Source organism: Cheilinus undulatus, linkage group 24, assembly GCF_018320785.1.
Source record: "Cheilinus undulatus linkage group 24, ASM1832078v1, whole genome shotgun sequence".
NCBI classification, from domain to species: Eukaryota; Metazoa; Chordata; class Actinopteri; order Labriformes; family Labridae; genus Cheilinus; species Cheilinus undulatus.
Genome location: NC_054888.1, coordinates 5,368,901 through 5,393,991, shown reverse-complemented (window position 1 = coordinate 5,393,991; position 25,091 = coordinate 5,368,901). Strand labels below are relative to the sequence as shown.

Genomic DNA, 25,091 nt, shown 5'->3' with positions numbered 1-25,091 from the left:
TGATTTTGAGTTAGGTTTCCCTTTGACATGTGACAGGAAGTAGTTTTATTTTCAATAGATAGAGATAGTGAAGTATGTAGATAAGTATATAAACGACTTAGGGTTGGGAGCAGGAGGAGAGGTCTGAACAGGAGCAAAGGGAAAGAGATAAGAGAGAGACAAAGGAGCAGGAGGAGAAGGAGATAGAGGAGTATATAGATAATATGTTACAGGAAGACTTTGAGGGTTGGGAGCAGGAGTAGAGGCCTGAGCAGGAGCAAAGGGAAAGAAAGGAGAGAAGGAGACATGGGGGGGGGGCAGGTTTAGATGACAACACAACTGGTTTAGATGATAAAAGACAATAATTGTCTAGTTCAGTATTTATAAAAGAGATAAAAAATTCTTGAAAAAAGGGAGAAGCCCTTACTTAAGGGAGCCCTGAAGATTGCCCTGGTGGCTTCTCCCTTTCTTCAACTAATCGCGTCACTCTTCAAGAGCACCTGGCTTCAATCTGGAGTTTACCACACAATGAGAGCACACGGTATATCTCTCCCTTTTTTGCTGAGAAAAAAATTCCGTTTTTTTACTCACCTAATGGTTGTCTAGTTTAACAATTTAAAATGGAATAAAAGTAGTATTTAACATTAAAAAAAAGTTTATGATTGTATTTTTCCAATAGAAAAAAGTTGTTTGTCCTCCATTTTGGGTGGTGCTGGTGAGTGTAGATTATAAAAGATGATTGTCTAGTTTAACAATTAAAAAAATCAAGGAAAATATTTTTTAAAAAATAAGAAAACAGCCTAATTGTATTCCTTCACTCAAATAAAGTTATTTTCCCGCAATAAGAGGTGGTGGTGGCAGGTTTAAATAACAACAGACATTAATTGTCTATTTTGACAGATTATTTTTAGATTATAAAAGATAATGGTTGTCTAGTTTAATTATTAAAAATTAGAATAAAAGTAGTTTTAAAAATTAAAAACTTAAAATATTGTGTATTTTCACTTGAATGAAGTTATTTTTCCTCCAATGAGGGGTGGTTGTGGCCGGTTTGGATGACAACACTCATTAATTGTCTGATTGATGCAGTCTGTTGTTCTTTCACTGTCCATTTTAGAAAAGAGTATGTCTTCCATCTCTATGTTATATTGCTCATATTGACTCAAAAACCACCTCCACTTGATTTTTTTGTCCATTATTGTCTCCTTTTGTTGGAGTTCTGATTTATTGTCATTGAAGTTTTCAATACAAAGAATCAAGAGGACAGATATGAATCACATTGAGGTGTAATAAAATAAATACCTGACAGCCAAAGGTGAGTATGTGTTTATTATTAACCACTGAATTTTATTTAACATGCTGTCATTGAGAGAATTTGTGTCCTCTCCAGGTTGTTGATAACTAAGCAGAACACAGGGTTCAGGTCCAGAGGTTCAGGTCCTGAAGAACCAACTGTGAGAGATGGAGAGGATGATTTACTGATAAGGAGGTAATGAATCTTTGATGCAGCCCAGTCTGGATTGATAAGGTAATAAGTGGACTCCACAGTTTACATCTCTTTGGGGTTTGTCTGTTCTCTTCAGAGATTGGAAACCTGTTAGAGAATTTAAATGGGGATACGTGCACTGTTGTTTCAAAGGCATTTGCATTATTTGTTGTTTCTGGCTTAATGTGTCCTTCACAAATGGAAGAGATGGACACCATTTTTTTTTTAATCTGAGATTTTCATGAGACACTGATTATGTCAGCCTGTTACTATTCAGGGTTCTTGTGGATCCTTAAATTCTCTTCAAATTTTCTAAGTTGGACTTAAGACCACAAAATGTCTTAAAGGGTTATTCTCATGAAATATTGCTTTCGGAGATTACAAACATGAAAATTTTACAAAGACATAACTAAGCAGCATAAAGATCAGGGCAAAAGTTTTAAAACAAATATTGCTAGTTTATCACATGTTCCTCCACATTTCACCAAACTAGTCCATGAATATTCTGATCACAGCAACAATCCCAAAACACCAAAATATAGGAAAATTATTTAAAAAATCAGCTTTGAAAATGAATACTCAACAGGCCCATTCGGAAGTACAAAAATCATAAAACATGTTTTTTTTCACATAAATATATTTTTTTGATTGACTGATTTTTCTCATTACCACAACAGCCTCTGTGATCTGCAACCTGTTTTGTCCTGCTGTTTCATTAAAACCTGGTATTTTTAAAAGTCACAATATTAAACTGAAGTTAAAAAACTTATTTATATTATGACCATGGATGAAAAGTCAAATTGATATTTCATATTAATGAATTAATCCCATAATCAGTGATGAGACACACATTTCAGAAATGAGGCTGATGGTTGTGGTAATGAGTATCAGAAGGACTGAACTCACATAGAAGTTTTCAGAGTCATACTTAAGGGAGCCCTGCATGATCAGACAAGTTCACCTTGTTGGATAGATATTTGTTTCTCATATGTTTATTGATCTAAAAAACTCATTAGATATCTGCATTTTGAGTAATATGAGTTTATAAACCCAACAGGAGGCTGCCACGTTTTGGTCCACACTGGTAGTGTGACGTCACAGCAGAGGTTGCGTTAACCGAAAATTCTCCGTCATTGACGTATTTGTTTTGAAGGATGACGAGGATGAGCCTGCATTTCAGCGCAGACACAGAGACCTATGCATAGACCTTTTCCATTTTGCACACAGGGCCGGTTCTAGGCATGCATACATGAGGGGGCAGGCAGAAATGTGAAGGGGGCAGCATGTGTACACATCATGCTCCAGGATATTTTTTGTTGTTATTGTCTGTGAGGTGCCAGCAGCATCACTGCTACTGGGACAGGCAGGAGCAGCACTACCTTTTTTAAAAGCTCTGAAAAATGGATGCATTGTGCAGAACTAATAAATTTATTGACATACAGTGCTTAACAAATTTATTAGACCACACCCAAAGTAAGGTTTATGCCACAGCTGCCCTAAATTAATAGCATTGGTAATTACAAACATCATTTTTTATGTTTTTGCAATGGTTAAAACACCAATATGTAGAAGCTCTTTAACCCAAATGATATTTTTAATGCTAAATTATCATTATTATTGCTATCCATGAATTTTCAACTTTACTGACTTACAAATAACCTGAAAAAATAGCAAAACACAGTAATGTTTCTTAAATAATATGTCAAATTATAGTTATTTAGTTGCATTCCTGAAAAGAAAAATGATGTTTTTAGTGGTTGAATGTTATGCTTGCTTCATTTCTGACGTCTCAGAGAAGCCCAGTGAGCTGGCTCGAATTTGGGTAAATTCATTTTGAAATTCCTCATTCTTGTTCAAAATGGTAAAACGTTTTTACTTTTAGTTTTTAGTTTTAAACAAGTTTTTGAAAGATTTCTAAAACATTTATGTTTTCTCATTTTTATGACAGGTGGTCTAATAAATTTGTTAAGCACTGTAAAAGGCAGAGGCAGGGGATGGGGGCAGCCAGTCAGCATCCACGACGACTCACTGAAATTACATGAATGTAATGGGTTATTGCCGGTCTGTACACCATCAGATATTTCTGTTTATATGTTGTGTGTGTGTGTGTGTGTGTGTCTTGGGGGTAACTGTGGTTTTGATTAATCCACTTGTTAAGAAGGCTGTACTGCTCCTCATCGTTTAGCTTTTTATTTTTGTACCTGGCAGGATCCAATCCGTTTAAATTTATTCAAATACTAAATAGTGAGAACTCAAATACATACAGCACAAGAGTAAAAGCAAAATTTAGGTTATACAATGATACTATTACTCTTATAGTTGTTATGTTGTTAAATTTAGGCTATGTAACAGGGGTCATCAAGAAAGTTTGCACAAGGGCCAGATTTAGTCCTGACAGAAACTCTGGGGGCCGGACTTTCAAATAAACGAAAACTGAATCAATATTTTGGGTTTGATTGAAATATTGTTGTCGTAGTATTTGTATTTTCTTTCAAAATGCAGGACATTTTTAGGAATTAGCAGTGAGATCTATCACTATTATCTAGGTATAATGCAGCAGGCCACAAGGAGCCTGACAACAGAACGGGCCCCTGAAAATCCAGGGGAAAAAAATCCATGAGAATGGGCCCTCTACAACTGTGATTTAGTACTAGTATTAACTCATTTTTGACACTTTTAACCCCTTTGTGCCTCTTTAACAAATTTTCTTACATGTTTTATCCCCTTTGTGCCAATTTGATCAATTTTTGCCACTTTGAACCCCTTTTTGTTACTTTTTTTTCAACTATTTTTGCAACTTTAAAACCAATTTTGGAAGCAACTGCTTGCCTCTATAACACTTTTTTTCTGCCATTCTTTAACCCATTTAAACCACTTTTCCTGCATGTTTTATCCCCATTTTCCCACTTTTCTTCTATTTTTTGCCACTTTTAAATACTTTTCATTACTTTTTGCACTATTTTTGTCATTTGCAACCAATTTTTGATAATCTTTGCCCCTTTTTTCTCTTTTACCACTTTTTGCCACATTTGAACCTCTTTTCACCACTTTTTTCAGTCAATTTTTGTCCCTTTTTGCCCATTTCACCACTTATCACCTATTTTGCTACTCTCTAACCCCCTTTCACCATTTTATCTGGTCATTTTTGCAACACATCTGCCAACAGATCAAATGTTGAGTCATTCTAAATTTATTTCAGTATTGTTTGTGGGATTTATTTAACAGCTGCAGACATTAAAAGCCAAGGGACACTCTTAAAACCACAATATCTTCTTTTCCTCCTTTTCTGTATTTAATGATCTTCTAGGGGCTGGACAGGAAGCTTTGGAGGGCCTGATATGGCCCCCGGGCCGCCAGTTGATGGTCAGTGCTATATAAGTTCCATTATGATTGCCAAAGAAAACCTCTGTGGTCATTACATTGTTTGAACTGGATCAGAGGACAGTATTGCTTGTTTAACATCAGTGTGTATATGGTACAAGGATAATCCTGTCCTGGGTGGGAACTGTGGGCAGCACTTGACTTCTCACTCATCACTTTTCTTTCTTTTTCTCCCCCTCTCATCCTCTTCCTGTCCCGTTTTTTTCCCAAAGGGGAGCAAGGGTAAATTGCTTCATCTCTGTAAACATAATAATCACCCGACGACACAGTCAGCGCGGAATAACATAAACACTGTCCACAGCGGTATTATACCAACAACGCTAACATTTATTTCATTCAAGTGAAACCAACATCAGTTACGTGACGTCAATATAATTTAACGTTAACGTTACGTTGACAGCACATATTGGTCAGATCAGATGATGTTTATCTGGGGTGGGAATAACGTTAAATGTAAAGTGAACTTCTACTGTGTTACCTTGGCTGGACTCTGTTGTAGTGGTCTGTACATTAGAAATCAGTACAAATCTGGCGGATTTTTGAGGCAGCCCACCCACAAACCACTGTGATGGCCAAAGATCGTATAGTAATAAGAGGATGATCTACCGCACGGTGATGTAGAGGCACAAGTGATGTCCGACACAAAGTATATTTTCAGTCAGTTATATCACCTTTTTTTTCACTTGAAAAAAACACAGAGGACATACCTCGGTGTCCTCAATGGTAGTTATGGCCATGAGTAGATCCCATACAGCCGCCCGGCACACAGCACGGAGCGGAGGGGAGAGAGGGATGAGGAAGCTTGTGCCCTTTTCGGCGGATTTGATTTGAGGGGGCAAGGCATTTGTTTGAGGGGGCGTTGCCCCCTCTTGCCCCTGGGTATAGCCGGCCCCGACTACTAATAGCGCCATATCGAATGATATTGTATTAGAGATATGAAAGAGAAAATTATACCGACGGATTATAAAAATGGTATGAGGAAATTTTTACAACCCTTTCTGCCAAAATGACAGACAACAAAGAAGTCCAGCACAACCTTCGTGCAGGACTATCACCAGATGGTGGGATCTTAGAGCTGTTTAATAACCGTCAGTAAATCACCAAAGAAGAAGAGGGGTCATTTGAGTTTTAGTCAAATTACTGCCATTGACCTTCTAACAGCTAATTTCCTCTAAATTCCTACCCCTCTTACACATATACTAGGCCTGTACTCAAAAATCAACATGGCAGTATATCGACATGTTCTCATTGGCTATACGTTTATCAATACAGATATTCCCTACTGTTTCCACTATCCTATCAAAATAAAGGCATAAAGCTCCTGCAGAGCTGAAGTGTTGAGAGCCAACTTTAGTACCTAGTACCAGTTCGTCGGTGTGTCTTTCTGTCTGTACCTCAGTGTCTCCAGGCTGCAACGTGGATCCTTCTTTAGAGTAGACAGTAGTTTCTCTCCTCGTTCTCCTGGGTGGTTGAAGCTCAGGTCCAGCTCTTTCAGACAGGACGAGCTCAGAGCTGATGCCAGAGAAGAACAGCCTTCCTCTGAGACCAAACAGCCAGACAGACTACAAACAGAGAGAGCAATAGAGACAATAAAAAAGGTTCAGTTTTACGTCTGGCCTGCTCATGGCACCTAGAGTCCTCAACACCCCAACTGAGTATCCATAAATACCCCCCCCCCCAAATATACAGTCATTGATCAAAGTATTGGCACCCCTCTGGGATTTTTCCAGAAAATACACCATTAGTCCACTGTCCGTAATATAATCAAGAATCTCCCTGGACGTGGACAGAAGAGAAAAATTGACAGAAGAATGCAACGCAGGATAGTTGGACTGGTGGAGAAACATCCTCAGTCAACTTCCACACAAATTCAGGCTGTCCTGCAGACTCAGGGTGCAAAAGTGTCAGCTTGGACCATACGTGGTCATCTGAATGTGATGAAGCCCTATGGCAGGAGACCGAGGAGAACCCCACTGCTGACAAAGAGACATAAAAAAGCCAGGCTGGAGTTTGCAAGAATATACCTGAGAGAGCCTCAGCCCTTCTGGGAGAACATTTTGTGGACAGATGAGACTAAGGTAGAGCTTTTTGGAAAAGCACATCATTCTACTGTTCACAGAAAATGGAATGAGGCCTACAAAGAAAGAACACAGTACCTACAGTCAAACATGGTGGAGATTCAAAGATGTTTTGGGCTTGTTTTGCTGCCTCTGGCACTGGGTGCCTTGACTGTGTGCAAGGAATCATGAAATTTGGAGACTATCAAAAGATTTTGGGCCGTAATGTAGGGCCTAGTGTCAGAAAGCTGGGTCTGTGTCAGAGGTCATGGGTGCTCCAGCAGGACAATGACCCCAAACATACTTCAAAAAGCACCAAGAAATGGTTGGAGACAAAGCGCAGGAGAGTTCTGAAGTGGCCAGCAATGAGCCCGGATCTACATCCCATTGAACACCAATGGCAGGGCTACAATACATTACAAATGTAATTGGGCCAAATTTTAAAATCAAGAAATGTAGCCGGGCCAGACATGTTCGGCGCCCAGAAAGCAGCTTGTAATGTCAAATTCTGAACCAATACATATCAATTTAATGAAAAATATGCACTCTTTATTCATAGTCTCCCTTTTAAATTTGGCAACATGACAAAAGCACACGAAAAAGTGCATAAAAACACAACAACAGAGCTGTATTTGAACCTGAGGTAGTAGAAACATTTTGTTTTCACTTGAATAAAAATAAAATTAATAGAATAAAAAACAAAATGAAGTTCTGTAAATAATAATTTTGTCACATCTTACCCAGGCAAATCTTAAAGTGCATAAAAACTAAATTTGCACAGGTGTGGCCACAGTTGAAAAGGACATGTTTCATACTCAGTATTTTAGGGCTAGTTCTGTCAGCATCGCTAGCCACACTTTAAAACAACGCAGCGCATTGTAGGTAGACTGTGGCTAGGCAATGGTGAGTGTTGCATTTATGGTCTGAAATACTGTGGAAATTTATGAAAATTTGTGAAACAGGTTGCCCTCTGCATCTCTGGCATGACTACAGGCTGGGCCAGTTGGAGGTTGGCTCTGGGCTGCAGGTAGGGCACCCTTCAAAACTGAGAGACCTGGAGCAGTTTGCAAAAGAAGAGTGGTCCAAAATTCCAATTGAGAGGTGTAAGAAGCTTGTTGATGGTTATAGGAAGCATTTGGTTTCAGTAATTTTTTCCCAAGGTGTGCAACCAAATAATAAGTTGTGGGTGCCAACAATTTTTTGAGTTTTGTGTAAAATTATGTCAATTTTGGCTTTTTTCTTCTGCTTTTTTTGTGTTGTTTCAATGCACATAAAGGAAATAAGCATGTGTATACCAAAACATTTGTAATTGCAACAATTTCTGGGAGAAATGGTGTATTTTCAGGAAAAATTCCAGGGGTGCCAATACTTTCGTCCCTGACTATTAATACCATAAGATATGATAGGAGCAGTACAACATCCAAGAAAAATCCCAGTCCATTCCATTACCATTCCTGCCTTATCTGCTGCTATTTTAGAGCTTTATAGACACACAAATAAACAAATTTTTAAACCTGTTCAGTCTACAGCGGGGAGCCCTGAACCTCTTACCAGAGGGCAGCAATTCATAAGGTGAGATGTCTGGTAGATGGGGCACCAGGCCTCTGCAAGTTCTTCACTGCAGGATGTCAATAAACAGCCAGAGATGCTGTCTGGTCCTGGTGCCTTACCAGGGCAGATGAGTGAAAAAAGTCTCTCCACAACATGCTGGCCAACAGTCACTAGAGAGTTTGGTGCAGGTAAAATGTCCAAAGCTACTTTTTGTTCCTGTGAGAAGTCTCCAGTTTCAAACCTGCAGTAACAATCATTTGTCATTGTTGTTGCACTAACCTGAGAGAGTCCAGTCTGCAGTATGGACTCTTCAGTCCAGAGGACAGCAGCGTCACTCCTGAATCCTGCAGGTTTTTGTTACTCAGGTCCAGTTTTCTAAGACTGGAGGACTGGGAGCTGAGGACTGAGGACAGAGCTCCACAGCTTCTCTCTGAGAGGTTACAGCCACTCAGCCTGTACAAGACTTTAGGTTAGTCACGAAAAAACTCACAAAAGACATGGCATTCAAGTTGGCAAAATTCATAAAAGTTGTGACATCTTTACCTGAGAGTTTCCAGTGTAGAATTTGGGACCACAAGTCCTCCACAAAGTTGCTCAACTCCTGAATCCTGCAGGTCGTTGTTACTCAGGTCCAGCTCTCTGAGACTGGAGGACTGAGGACAGAGCTCCACAGCTTCTCTCTGAGAGATTACAGCCACTCAGTCTGAAACAGAAACAGAGGGAGAAATAAATTTAGTTTTCCTAAGTACAGACTATGCCAGTACATTCAGAATTCTGCAGCACACCTCCTGACCCAAACCTGCTCCCATGACATCACCCCTGTCCCGAAAAATCTCCACTGGCTCCCTGATGTTGTTTTGTCATTTGTTTGTTTGTGTTGGCTTTACCTGCTTTCAATGTTGTTCTTCAAGAGTTTTACTCTTTTTCTGCTTTGTATAGTATCTGAGTTTCTATTAAAAAGCGCATTATAAATATAATGTACTATTATTAATATTACTGTTACCAGTGCAGTGTTGAGTTCACCTACAGAGCTTTGTTGGAGACTTTGACCACTGGCAGCAGCCTCAGGAGAGCCTCCTCTGAAGCAGAGTATTTCTTCAGGTCAAACACGTCCAGATCTTCTTCTGATGACAGTAAGATGAAGGCCAGAGCTGACCACTGAGCAGGAGTCAGTTCCTGTGTGGAGAGATGTCCTGATCTCAGGTACAGTTGGATCTTCTCCACTAGAGAACAATCATTCAGTTCATTCAGACAGTGGAACAGCTTGATGCTCTTCTCTGCAGACAGATCCCCATTGAGCTTTGTCCTGATTCACCTCGTCTTTGTTTCAACAGACCTCGTAGGAGCTTCTGATTAGTGGTCAGTGACAGTCCCATGAGGAAGCGGAGGAACAAGTCCAGGTGTCCATTTGGGCTCAGTACGACCTGGTCCACAGCAGTCTGATAGAGCTGTGTCATTGTAGATCTGGATGGTGTTTGTTCTTCTTCTATCAGATTGACTCCAGAGTTGATGAAGGTCAGGTGAACATGAAGAGCAGCCAGAAACTCCTGAACACTCAGATGGACGAAGCAGAACACCTTGTCCTGATACAGTCCTCTCTCCTCTCTAAAGACCTGTGTGAACACTCCTGAGTACATCGAGGCTGCTCTGATATCGATGCCACACTCTGTCAGGTCTGGTTCATAGAAGATCAGGTTCCCTTTCTGCAGCTGCTCAAAAGCCAGTTTTCCCATCATCTTCCTGTTCTCTTGGCTCCAGAGTGGATCAGTCTCAGCTCCTCCATCATACTTGATGCTCTTCAGTTTGGACTGAACCACCAGGAAGTAGATGAACATCTCAGTCATGGTCTTGGGCAGCTCTCCTCTCTCTCTGGTCTTCAGCAGATCCTCCAGAACTGTAGCAGTGATCCAGCAGAAGACCGGGATGTGGCACATGATGTGGAGGCTTCGGGATGTTTTGATGTGGGAGATGATTGTGCTGGCCTTTTTCTCCTCTTGGAATCTCTTCCTGAAGTACTCCTCCTTCTGAGGGCCGTTGAACCCTCTGACCTCTGTAACCATGTCAGCACACCCAGGTGGGATCTGATTGGCTGCTGCAGGTCGTGTGGTTATCCAGAGGTGAGCAGATGGAAGCAGTTTCCCTCTGATGAGGTTTATCAGCAGCACATCCACTGAGGTGGACTCTGTGACATCAGTTAGGATTTCAGTGTTGTTGAAGTCCAGAGGAAGTCGACACTCGTCCAGACCATCAAAGATGAACACGACCTTGAACCCTTCAAACCTGCAGAGTCCTGCTTCTTTGGTTTCAGGGAAGAAGTAATGAATCAGCTCCACCAAGCTGAACTTTTTCTCTTTCAGCACATTCAGCTCTCTGAAAGTGAATGCAACTGTGAACTGGATGTCCTGGTTGGCTTTGCCTTCAGCCCAGTCCAGAGTGAACTTCTGGGTTAAGACTGTTTTCCCAATGCCAGCCACGCCCTTCGTCATCACTGTTCTGATTGGTTCATCTCTTCCAGGTGGAGCTTTAAAGATGTCTTCCTGTCTGATGGTTGTTTCTTCTCTATGTGGTTTCCTGGATGTTGTTTCGATCTGTCTGACCTCATGTTCATCGTTGACCTCTCCAGTCCCTCCCTCAGTGATGTAGAGCTCTGTGTAGATCTGATTCAGAAGGGTTGGGTTTCCTGCTTTAGTGATCCCCTCAAACACACACTGGAACCTCTCCTTCAGGTTAGACTTGAGTTTATGTTGGCATGAAGCAGGAGTTCCTGAAAGAACAAGCAACAAATGATGAGAGAGAGAGGTTGTACAGTTCTTCTTCCACCATTAGTTTCATCCAAAAAAAATTCATCAGATGTTCAGTGGGTATGTGCAGAATATTAAACAGAGTTCATCTTTCTATCATCTTAAATCTGAGTTTCCTTTTTTACTTTGAAAAACTTACTGTTCCTCAGACAGTCAGCCAGCTTGTTCTGCTTCATTCCCTTCAGAAAGTTCTCTGTGATCTTCAGAAAAGCCTCTGTGCTGCTCCTCTGCTCTTCATATTCACCAACCAACATCTCCTCATCCTCACTGTGACGTTCTGGGGTATCCTGCGACAGAGCCCTCTGAAATCTCTTCAGTTCCTTCTTCACAAAGGTGATAATGTTCTCCTCCAGCAGCTGGAACACAAAGAGAATCTGAATGTTTAGAGGACAGACTGTGTTTAATCAGACAGTCTGGAAAACAGTTTACAATGATATTTAGATCAGTGGTTCTCAAACTGGGGTCCGTGAGCAACAGCACTGGGGTCCGCAAAGGATTTAAAATAAATTATAAAGTAACGCCATTTCATTTAAAAGCAAATAAATACATATAGGGACCAAGGAGCCACAACACAACCACACTAAACCAATGACTCCCATATCAGTCAGCACTGGGCCAATTAAAACTCTGATATGATTGTGACATATCACGTGGATCTATCCCCCTCAGCATCAGTCACTTTGCTCAGGATGCATTTGGTGTGCAGGTCCAGCTAGCAACAATAGATAAATATTTAAGTCCGTCCACTTCATGAAGCGATGCTAGCCCCAAACCAGCTAAACTGAGAAAATATGATGACAGCTATCTCGAGTTTGGTTTGATTGAGAACAGCGATGGAAGACCAGAATGTGTTGTGTGTCTTCATGTGAAGCCATGAAGCCCGCCAAGCTAAAACATCATCTGATAACAAAGCATGCAGAGTTTAAGGGACAAAACAAAAAAAAATTCCAACAAAAGGGTGAGGAATACCTCCTCAGAAAAAGCACACGGGGCTTCTTATTTGGCTGCTCAAAGGATCGCAGAAAGTAAGAAGCCACAGTCAAAGACAAGAGCTTGTGGTTTAAGAGTTTAAAATACAGCATCTAGGAGTAGAAATGTCAGTCAACATACACTGGAGATCAAAATTAGAGAACAATTAATGAACACTTGGTTTATTCCGAAATAATGTAATCTTCACTGCTGAACATTTGAAGGATTTTTTGAAGGCAATACCATGCTACTGGAACATTGTTTTAATACAGAGGAAGGAACTTCAACAAAAAAATAATTATTTTGTGGAAAACACAGTGATCAAAATTAAAGAACAGCAATGTCTCTAGCACAAAGAAAGACTATAGCAAAATTTTCTGAAGGTTACAGCAGTCAAAAATGAGCAGGAAGTGTACAGGCCTTTGCTTTGAATGACTTGAGCACATCTACAGCCACAGGACGTCACCAGTCTCTCACACTTTTTTGGTGTGATTTTGGTCCACTCTTCTTCCAGTCTCTTCCACAGTTCAGTGACTGTAGTGGGTTTATTGGCCATAACTTTGTCGCCAAGGATTTTCCAGAGGTTTTCTCTTGCATTTAGATTAGGACTCTGGGCTGGCCATTTCAATATTTCAGTGTTTTCAGTTTCAAAGGACTGCTTTACACATTTTGCTGGTTGACATTGGGCATTGTCCTGCATGAAAATTACTGTCTGATTAGGTGATGAACGCAGGGAAGGAATCATATGTTGTCAAAGAAGGTTCTGATAAACATTTGCATTCACTCAGCCATGTAGCTGTACAAGAGGCCCAACTCCTGCTGCAGAAAACATTCCCCAAACCATGACACTTCCTCCTCAACTTTTCACTGACTTCTTTATTCACTTTGGGTTCAGTCTTTCTCCAGTTTGACGATTTACAGAATGTTTTCCATTGGATCCAAATAAATTAAACTTGCTTTCATCACTGAAGTAAACTTTGGACCAGTTTTCTTCTGTCCATACAACATGTCCCTCAGCAAAGGTTAGTCTAGCTGTTTGATTCTTTCTGCTAATGAGAGGTTTGGTCACTGCTGAGTTGCTTTCAGTCCAAATGTTCTTAAACGTCAAGACACTGTATGATGAGACAGAGTCCCTGTTCAGTGATGAACTGGCGAGCAATTCCAGCTGCAGTGTTAAACCAATTGTCCATTGAGGTTCTCCATATTATTCTGTCCTCTCTTTTAGTTGTCTTTTGTGGACGACTGGCCTTCTTGGTGGACTTGAATGAGTTTGTGACTTTCTAAAGATGTAATATTCTTGAAATCACAGATTTAGAACAGCCAACTTCTCTTGCTATGGTTGACAGGGTCATCTCTTTGGCCTTCATCTGGACAACCTGCTGCTGGAGGGTTTCGGTCACTTTAGAATGGCTCACTATCTTGTGAAGTCAGTGAAAACTGGAAGTTAGACTGCAAGTTAAATAGGGTTTGTCAGATAAGTAAGGAAATTAGCACCAGGTGCCAGGCTATCCCCGATTACTGGGAGGTATCTGAAAGTGTTCTCGAATTTTGATCAGTGTTCTTTTTAAATATTTTATTTAAGTTTTTTATACTGTGCTTCACATTATATGTAACACATGCAATATGCTTAAAATTCTGCTCTTTTACTCGTGTCTGGATCATTTTAAAACAGGGCAATTCAGAGAACTTGGAATGTAGGAAATTGTGGATTGTTCTCTAATTTTGATCTTCAGTGTATGTTTAATCTGCATGAGGGTTATGTGGGGGTCCTTGTAAAATTTTCCACCCTGTAAGGGGTCCCTAGCCCCCAAAAGTTTGAGAACCACTGATCTAGCTAGATGTGCTCCACTGTAAATGATGATGATGTACACACCATAAATATGGAATCCAGGTCTGTTTTATGCTGCTTGGACTGATCACTGAAGAAGTCTGATGTTTCCAGCCGACCTCTGTAGAAAAATATCAGATTTAAAGACATTTAATGACAGAGTCTGAGAGGTCCTCTGTACCTGGGCCTATGGCCCAATCGCATTTCTCCCCTTAACCCTCAATCTTAACCCTCAGTCTCAAAATGCGTGATCCATGAAGTGCAAGGACTGTCCCAATACTCCTGAGAGTTGAGCCTAAGGGGTGAATTTGAGGGCGTTATTTCCCTCAATTTTGAGCTGTTCCTGGACCTCCCTTGGTATTGAGGGTTATCAAAGAAAGATGGCGGCGAATGCGGGTAAGAAATTAAGCTATAAATGTAAATTTCTGTGTTTATGGAGATCTAAAAATGACAAAAACCTCTCCAATATCTTAGTTTAATGATATTTTATGGATTATTTTGTAGCAGAACATTTACTTTTATTTTTACGATCGTACAAGCCTACAAGGGTGTCCGGAATTTCAATGCCTTGTCCGGCGTCCGGCTCAGCCTCAAGCCGGACGCTTATTTGTCCTCCTTTGGAGGACGTAACGCAGCATATTGTTCATTGCTCTCTTTCTCTGCACAAAAGTCGAGTGTTTGTATGTTAAATATGATCCTGGTAATGTATATACAGCGCTGACCAAACATAAACTTTACCTGGCCATCACACATTAGTTATTTATTTTTGGAGATCGGTGCCATCCGTGATCAATAAAGCGGTGTCTGCTCGCTCTTCCTCTCTCTCTCTCTGTCTTTATACTTGCTGCACAGAAACTTTCATCACCTCTGTCCAGTAAATTCACCCGTTATTCTGTGACCTCTCTTGTCAAATGTCAACTTCTGTCATTGTTTAGTTTGTGAATTTATGATAAAACTCTGCGAAGTTCCCGCACTTGTTCTGATCAGGAATTAATCAACGTTGTCAAACTACCTCGCACAGATCAGCTGTTTTAAAAACCAGATCGCAGGTAAAAATAATAAAAAACAATGTATATTTAAAGGTGATTTAACAAAAGATGATAACACTGAAGCAGAAACATAGAGAGGAAGGGAAAGAAGAAAAGCCGATGAGCTGCTGTGTGTGAGGGAAGGAGGGATGTGCCGGGGTGTGTGTGAAGGGGGGTAAGAGGGGCAAGATCATCTGGTTTATATTATTTTTTATTTTGAGGAGAAGACCCCAATAGAGAGCTAATAAAGTGAGATTAATGTTATGATGAAAATAATTAACCCATAGTGACCACTTTTTTAGACAGATGGAAATTATAAATATCCTTATTATTGCAACAAGGAATCTGATCATTAAAATCAATGATCATTTTACTAAGAACTGTGTCTTTTATATGCTACTAACTCAGGCTAAATTGCAAAGACTTTCTATTTCTCATTATTGTAGTAATATATCCTTTAGTTATCTTAAGATACTTTTGAGTATTGTTCAGCGAGTATGTTTGGGCGATAGTGGGGGGCCTCATATCAGAGTCTGCTTAGGGCCTTTGGCCAGGGGCGGTCCTGGGTCAAATTGTCCTTGAATGAGTAGAGTATCTCAGAATCACTGTATCATGATACCATCAGTATCATGGACAAAACTGTATAGTAGCAGGGAATACACTGGAGTCCTATTTGTTTTGATTATTCTTGCTTCACTAAGGGCTGCAGAGTGTCCTCCTTTTTGGTGTTGTGGAAATGGCCACCCTAGTTACAACTGGTGTTAGCTAACGGCCGTGTTATACGCTGACTTTCAGCTGAACATGTCCATGGTTGTGGTGTTTATATATGTTATTCGGTTGAATATTAACATGTTCTCCTTCTTCTTCTTCCTTTAAATCGACAGACTACACCGTTTTGGCAAATTACTGCCCTCTAAAGTCTGTAATCGTAACTGCTATTAAGGGATGTCCCATTTCTAAGTCATGAGATGGCCCTTACACTTGGTTTCGAGGGGCGAGTTAAGACTGAGGGTTGAGCTTGAGGGTAAGATTGAGGGTTAAGGGGAGAAATGGGATTGGGCCTAAGACCTGAGACTATTGAGGGTTTTTCAAATAAATATCTGTTTAATATTCTAATGTTAGCTAGTAAAAAAGCTCTCACAAGAAAATGGATGTCAACAGTAGTACCTACAGTTGAGAATTGGCTTGATGTGATCCATGATATTTTTGTAATGGAGAAACTGACTTTAGCCTTAAACTCAAACGAGAAGTTTTTAAGTTGTTGGATGCCTTGGACTAGGTATGTTTACACATTGAATCCTACTTTAACTCATCATAAACGATGGAATTTATGTCACTCTCTCCTCTGTTTTTTTTGATAAGCTACTCAAGTGTACATAGTCGTCTGATGTCGAAAAATTTCTTGTTTTAAAAATTTGATCCAATTCAATCTAATTGTGTTTTATTGTAATTTTCTGGTTTTTGTTTGTTTTTCTTATTTTTTCAAATATATTTCATTTATTGTCATTACTATTATTATGCTATTTGTGAAAATGTGCCAAAGGTTGAGGACTTAGATCTGATTATTTATTAATTGTGATTACTACTGTGTTGTATACATCCCTTTGTGGTTCAGCTTGTTTTGTTTTTCTAAAAAAAAAAAAAAAAAAAAAAAAAAAAACCTTGTCAGGAAGTCTTGTGGCCAAGTTGTGATGTGGAATGTTATGACTCTGTTCTTAATAAAAATTTAAATTAAAAAAAAAAAAAAAAGAAAAAAATCCAACCATCCAGGATTATTTATATGACGATGGAGAGATGATGATAAATGAAGGACAACAGTGATGTGGTCATCATATTTATAGCTGTTTTTGTCATTTCTTACCGTTTAACTGCAGGTTGTTTGAAGTTTAATATGCTATCTTTAGACTGGTCACTCTGCATGGACACACAGCTGGGTTCAGGAGAATTTGATCTTGATTCTAAAAAATAACAAAATGTTTAATTATAGGCATATTTATATAGAGATGATATGTTTATATAGAGATATGTTTACATAGAGATTATATGTTCGCCGCTGTGCAGCTGTAATTAACAATTTTTTTTTTTTTTTAAAGTCGTGCAACATTTGACTGTATGAGACAAATCTAGAAATGATGGAAGTTTAACTTACTGAATTAAATCACCAGAAATAATGAACTTTTTCATGGTATTCTAATTTTCTGAGACACACCTGTATATAGGTGATACTCACTATGAGCGCAAGCTCCCACTGTTCATTTAAACCGATAAAATCCAACCATCCTGGTTTAGATCAGATGATGGAGAGATGATGATGAGTGAGGGACCACAGTGACGTGATCATTACATCTACACCGCTTTCCACATTATTATGCAAATTACATTTTTCTCTTATTTTCCTAAATATTAATGCAAATGGCAGTCAGAATATGGAATAGGTTTCTGACGGACAATTTCATTGGATTAAGAGAGCAGCTGTTAAAATGCCATTACAAAGCAGCAAACAGGTATTTGAAGCTGCTGGTGTCTCTGGATTTCCACCAACCTCAAGGTGTGGGATCCTCCAAATGCTTGCAGTCGTGCAGTCATCTACTATTCAGCCACCTTTAACCAATGCTCACAAGCAGAAATGGTTGCAGTGGGCCCAGAAATACATGGAGACTCATTTTCAAACAGTCTTGTTGACTGATGAGTGCTGTGCAACCCTGGATGGTCCAGATGGAGGAGTAGTGGATGGTTGGTGGAGGCCACCATGTCCCAACAAGGCTGTGACGTCAGCAAGGAGGGGGCGGAGTCATGTTCTGGGCTGGATTCATGAGGAGAGAGCTGGTAGGCCCCTTTAGGGTCCCTGAAGGTGTGAAAATGACCTCGGCAAAGTATATAGAGTTTCTGACTGACCACTTTCTTCCATGGTACAAGAAAAAAAGAACCGTGCATTCTGTAGCAAAATTTTCTTCATGCATGACAATGCACCATCTCATCCTGTAAAGAATACCTCTGTGTCATTGGCTGCTATGGGCATAAAAGGAGAGAAACTCATGGTGTGGCCCCCATCCTCCCCTGACCTCAACCCTGTTGAGAACCTTTGGAGCATCCTCAAGATCTGTGAGGGTGGGAGGCAGTTCACATCAAAACAGCAGCTCTGGGAGGATTTTCTGACATCCTGCAAAGAAATTCAAGCAGAAACTCTCCATAAACTCACAAGTTCAATGAATGCAATAATTGTGAAGGTGATATCAAAGAAGGGCTCCTATGCTAACATGGAACTTGGTCTGTTAATCCTCGCTCCCTTGTAACTTTAGCTCCATCTGTCCTTGTTTGTCCATATTCTGGACACACAGAAAACTGTTAAGAAAATAATAATTTTTCAACATTTTTTTTACTTTCACTGCTTCAAATCTCTTCAACAACTACAACCCTGACCACTTAAAAGAAAATTAAATAAAAAAAATAAAAAATTCAATGTTACACCCTTTCTATGCCAGTTATTGTACACCATGTCACCGTTATTTTTTATGGTAAAAACACAAAAACACCATATTTCCCATATAAAATGATCCAGATCAAAAAAACTTTTTAAAAATAAATACAGTCTGGGCCATGTCAATGATGAGTAGTAAAATTGATTTTGATGCATTGAAATTTTTTTTGCACTGCCAAATGCCATATTCTAGCTCCATCTGTCCTTGTTTGTCCATATTCTGGTCATACAGAAAACTGATAATAAAACACTCTTTTTTCTTTCACTGCTTCAGATCTCTTCCACAACTTCAACCCTGACTACTAAAAAACAAATAAATAAATAAATAAAATAAAATAAAAAATTCAATGTTACACCCTTTTTATGCCACTTATTGTACACCATGCCTATGACTTGAATTCAGTGAGACAGCGTCCATGCTGAACAGATTAATCTATCAGAGTGAAAAACACGCCAGTTTTACCATCCTTTTCTTGAGCCTCCTCCTCTACCAAATCAGAGCGAATGCATTTGTTCATGTTAGGTTTATTTTATGTACAGGCATAAAAAATCAGAGGATATATGTAGGCTATGAATTACGAACATGCGCATTTCCACCTCTAACCAAAATGTGACCGGAATTAGGCTCATTACGCACATACATAAATTTACTGCATATTTAAGATATGATATATTTTCCTATTTATCGAAAGGACCCGTGCATCCTCATGCATGTCTATCCACTTGCTATGAAGTGAGGGCACAGTTGAAATTGTCCAAATGTCCCCCTTTCTTAGTCCCAGACTGCAGAATTCAGAAGTAACATTTCCGACTGTAAACACTCCACTTACCGCATGTCCGGTTGTAAACAAAGACACAGATTCACACCCGAGCACACACACAGGAGCACACAAACTTTTCCTTACACATGTAGCCCACTCTCAGACATCCACATCTAGTGGCATGAATCGTTTCATTTAATTCTGATGATGTTTAGCGGGTGAAATAGCGCTTCAAACACTCTGAGTCCATTGAAAAAATCCTTCATTAAAATGGTGCACTGGCACTATCTGCTGGATCACTGTGGAATGGTGAAATTTAGAGCCCTGGTGATCGACTGACTGTATAGAAAAGATCGCTCTATGTTGTTTTGGTGCCATAGACACACAGTCAAAAAACATGTTTTTAATGGAAGTCTATTGTCCAGATTTTGGACAAACAAGGATGGATGGAGCCATTTGGCGTCAGTAGAGTTCTATAGGCAACACATTATTATTTATTTTGTTTGTTTTAATGTGAAGAAAAATAATAACTTTGGCCAAATTTGATGCCTCAATCTATAAAAATGTAACGATCAACTCAAAATAATGATGATAAAAACGATGAACGTCCTCAAAATGGACATAGTAGGATCCGAGGGTTAAGATGTTTTTGATTGAAATAGCTTTTGATTTCAGTAAATGTGACCTCCCAAAGCTGCAAATTCAAAAAAAGGCTGTTTTCAGTTCTTTACAACCTATAAAATCTTTTAAAACTCTGTTGTGCTTAATAATGTGGAACAGTGCATTTTGAGGTTTTCATTTAAAAAAAAAAAAAAAATGTTATCATTATGAAGTTTGTTTAAAAACATCTGAATTATGCTCTTACGGCTGATGACTTGAAAAATATTCAGTCATTTGCAATAATTAGGAAAACAAGAGAAAAATGTCATTTACATAATAATGTGAAAAGCGGTGAACAGCCTTATTTTATAACTTCTTACCTTCTACCTGCAGGTTGTTTGAAGTTTAATACGCCATCTTTAGACTGGTCACTCTTCATGGACACACAGCTGGGTTCAGGACAGTCTGAGCTCTGCTCCATCATGATTCTGAAAAATAACAAAATGTTTAATTATAGGCATATTCATATAGAGACAATATGTTTGAATACAGATGGTATGTTGAAAGAGATATGTTTACATAGAGATTATGTGCTCGCCGCTGTGCAGTCCCAAAGCTGTAATTAACAGTTTTTTTTTTAAAAAAGTCGTGCAACATTTGACTGTATGAGATAAATCTAGAAATTATGGAAGTTTAACTTACTGAATTAAATCACCAGAAATAATGAACTTTTTCATGATATTCTAATTTTCTGAGACACACCTGTATATAGGTGATACTCACTATGAGTGCAAGCTGCATCTACTGTTCAGCATCAGAATTATAAGATGATGAACTCAACTGTAACCACTGTTCATTTAAAACAATAAAATCCAACCATCCTGGTTTAGATCAGATGATGGAGAGATGATGATGAGGGAGGGACCACAGTGACATGATCATTAAATCTGTAGCTTTATTTCATAACTTCTTACCTTCTACCTGCAGGTTGTTTGAAGCAGGTTGTTTTAATCCATTTTCAATCTTACTTTTAAATTTCAAAGGAGCTGTTCCATTTAAATAATGAAGTAGTTACAAATAATTTTCTTGAAATTAGAAATTAAATGTCTTCCATAATGTCATATATTTTGTAAATTGAAGATGAAATTTAAAATGCTAATTTAATCTTCTTAGTCAAAAAGGTGTATTTTTCTTTTTGTAAGGGGGCAGTTTGTCTTTTTTGTCTGTAATTTGTATTGTATTTATTGGTATTATCCAATCATGAATTATGTTAAGAAACTTGCATGTTTAAAGATGAAAATAAAGATGAAATTTGAGTAACTGAAATTCAATTGTATTTTTGAGTGAAAAATGCATCATTATTGGAATTATTTGTTCTACACCGCCCAATGATTGCCAGTGGTACTGCAACGTTTGGTCACTGTTGGTAAGCTTCTAGAGGATATGGATGAAGAGAATGCAGAGTACTGACAGAAAGCTCTGCACATATTAATATGTGTTTCAGATGTAGAGAACTAATGAGGCTTTACAGGGATTTTAATCTGGTAATGTGCCAAAAATCTCATCCAGTTTTGACCCCAGATTATGACCAAACCTTTTGGAGAAACTCATATATTTAACAGCATTTGGTCTTGAACATGTCTTCAGAGAGCAAAAAATATCTGGAGTCAATCTGATTAAATCTGTCACTAACTCACCTCCTGTAGATTTTTCACAAAGACAGGAGACTTTTCACTCTGTCTGGACACCACACAAATGTGGACTGGTTTTCAAACCCACTTGAAGGGCTGTTTTAAGGGGTGCTGTGGAGTCATGTTGCAAGAAAGCACTAAACTTACATTTCCATGACGTCTGAATTTTTGCCAGTTTTGTTCATTTTTCAGTACGTTAAAGCCCCAAAACTTTGCTGAACTTTGGGTTTAAAAGGCCTCTTGCACCTTCTGGTTCTCAGGGCCTGATTAAAAGTATTGTAACGGACTCAGTTATTGTTGTTAAGTTGTTCTTTGGATGAAACAGATTCTGTTATGGCTGTTACTGAGTTTTCCATAATGTCAGTGAATGCATCATGTTTGGCAGTGTTTGTGTCTGTTATGAGATCTAGGCTTCTGATTGGTTGAGAGCGCATGCAGAGGAGGTGTGTGTGTTCGGTGTTTGTGTGCATCTCTGTTTTTTGTGTGTCTCTTGTTACGTTTCCCCCCCCAAGAAAACACAAGTTTAATAAGAAAGGTCGCTAATGGGGAAACTAACAAAAACTGCATGAACAAAACAAAATGGGTCTTGGGTTTCGAAAAGGTGGCAGGGGATTATTGCTCCTCACTGCCACCCACTAAGTCTATCAAAATGATAGAGGAACTAAAAATTCGACCCAAAATAAGGATAGGTGGGAGTCATTTTCCAATAAGGGGTAAGTGAAATAAAATATTTTTGATTTTCCCCCTCACACACAAACCAAAAGCCCTGAAACAAAATTATCTCTTTTTCCTTATACTCAAACTCAAAGAGAGAGCCAACTGATGGTGTTGACCCTCACCTACTCACAACCCAACTGAACTGAGCAGCAGCCTGCTCCCTATATAGCCTCCCAGCCCTGCTGATTACCAACAGCTCTCAGCTGGGAGCAGCCACCTCAGGTGCACCAAGTTTGCCTAAACGAGCAGGGGGAATTTTCACTGGGATTTTGTGGGGAAAAAATAATCTAGTTTCTTAAAAATCTAACAATTCATAACACTCTGTTGATGAGAGTTTGAGGTACAGGCTACAGATTCATTGTGTTGGCGTTGGCTACGGCCCGTAGTAACCTGTGTAAAGGAAACAAAACATTACAAACAGTACGTCTCGTGGATGATTTAAGAAAGGAAACGCTACAGTATCTATATCTCGTTCCTCTTTTTTTCAGACAAATAAATGAAGGGTGTGCTAAATGTGTGGAAGAGCATAAATGCCCCCTTGTCCCAGTTGATGGTGTCTTTGCCCAGCCTCCTGATTTCGATTGCCTGTTTGATCCAGCGTTTGTGTTTGTTGTTCTCCGATCCAATGATCCTTGTGTTGTCACAGGTCCATGATGTGGAGAGGGACATTGCAAGGACAATCCCACACCTGGGACTCTCTCCTCCAGAGACCAGCAAGGCAGGGGGCGTGGTCAGCCTGGTAGACCTGTCAGGTGCATCGGGTTGACTGCGCCTGGGAAGAACAGCTGATAAGGACATGCCACAGCGCTCAGGCGAAGAAAACATGTCAAGATAAAACAAAAAAGAAAAAACATCTAGTTATTTGTCTGAAAAAAGAGAAACAAGATATGTAATCAAGATGAGAAGACAAAATAGTCTACTTTATCTACTACTGGTTAAAAGTATATCATTGGTAATCCTGGCATTCATTATGATTTAGTGAGAGTTTAACAGTTCTCTCAACACTAAATGACATATTTCAGTCTTTTTAGGAGATAATCAGGAAATGTTCATGTTACACACCTGTAAAATACAGTCTAAGTTGATAAGTGAGTCTCTTGGCAAGGGTGCGTTAACTCCTTAATCCCTGTTTCATCATTTTTTTATCCTGTAAAATCAATAATGAGCAAAAATGGACAAAAGCATTGATTACACTGGCTTTGATTAATAATCAGATCCCATGTTCAGTTCGTATCTCAAGTTTGATTATTGTAATGTTCTTTTATCCATTTCTCTTTTGTTTTAATTGCTTTGTATCGTCCCTGGATTTCGTCAATAACTGACTCAGTATCATTGTAATGAGGGTTGCTTTCTGAAAGACTTCTGGTGTTTAAATAAAAGCTGATTGATTCTTTTACAGTCTATGGTTTTGACAAGTTGAAGGCATTCAAACATAATTCATGTCAATATACAGTGTACATTTGCTGAGAATAAGCTGTTGTAATCCTCCACACCACTTCTTCTGTCGTTCCATTTAAGTCCACAAGATGGGGCTACAAGCAAGTCTACCTGGACCTGGACCTGGACTGGCTTCACATCTTTGGTTGGCTTGAAATTGTAGTGACAAAATTAATCCTTTAATATTCCCAAGCAGATCTTTTATTTGAATCATAGTGTGTCATCATATTCATTTTGTGTTATCCTATATTCTCTTGTATAACCTAATAATTATTTAGTTGTGTGACCTGATAGTCTTGTGATTCTGTAAGATTAAAATGGAGCAGAGCTGACTGTACACCGCTTTCCACATTATTATGCAAACGACGTTTTTCTCTGATTTTTTAAATATCAATGCAAATGACAATCAGAATATTTTTCAAGTCATCAACAGTTAGAGTATAATTCAAATGTTTTTGAACAAACTTCATAATGATAACTATTATTTTATTTTTAAATAAAAACCTCAAAATGCACTTTTCCACATGTTCCACATTATTAAGCAGGCCACAGGTTTCAGCAATATGGGAAAGAAAAAGGATCCCTCTGCTGCTGAAAAGTGTCAAATAGTGTAATGTTTTGGACAAGGAATGAAAACATTCGATATTTCAGGAAAAATTAAGCATGATCATCATACTGTAAAGAAATTTGTGTCTGATTCAGAGCACAGACAGGTTTGTGCAGATAAAGACATAAAGAGGAAGGTTTCTGACGAACAAATACATCAGATTAAGAGAGCAGATGCTAAAATGCCATTAAAAAGCAGCAAACAAGTATTTGAAGCTGCTGGTGCCTCTGGAGTCCCACCAACCTCAAGGTATAGGATCCTCCAGAGGCTTGCAGTCATGCATAAACCTACTATTCAGCCACCCCTAACCAATGCTCACAAGCAGAAATGGTTGCAGTGGGCCCAGAAATACATAGAGACTCATTTTCAAACAGTCTTGTTGACTGATGAGTGCCGTGCAACCCTGGATGGTCCAGATGGAGGAGTAGTGGATGATTGGTGGATGGCCACCATGTCCCAATGAGGCCGGGATGTCAACAAGGAGGGGGCGGAGTCATGTTCTGGGCTGGAATCATGAGGAGAGAGCTGATAGGCCCCTTTAGGGTCCCTGAAGGTGTGAAAATGACCTCGGCAAAGTATATAGAGTTTCTGACTGACCACTTTCTTCCATGGTACAAAAAGAGAATCGTGCCTTCTGTAGCAAAATTTTCTTCAAGCATGACAATGCTCCATCTCATGCTGCAAAGAACACCTCTGTGTCATTGGCTGCTATGGGCATAA

The 25,091-nt window shown here is 39.2% G+C and overlaps 1 pseudogene; it reads right to left on the bottom strand.

The window, feature by feature from the left end:
* Positions 1–1,294: 1,294 nt before the first annotated feature.
* On the bottom strand, positions 1,295–23,152 carry LOC121506525 (annotated as a pseudogene).
* Between the last annotated feature and the right edge of the window lie 1,939 nt (positions 23,153–25,091).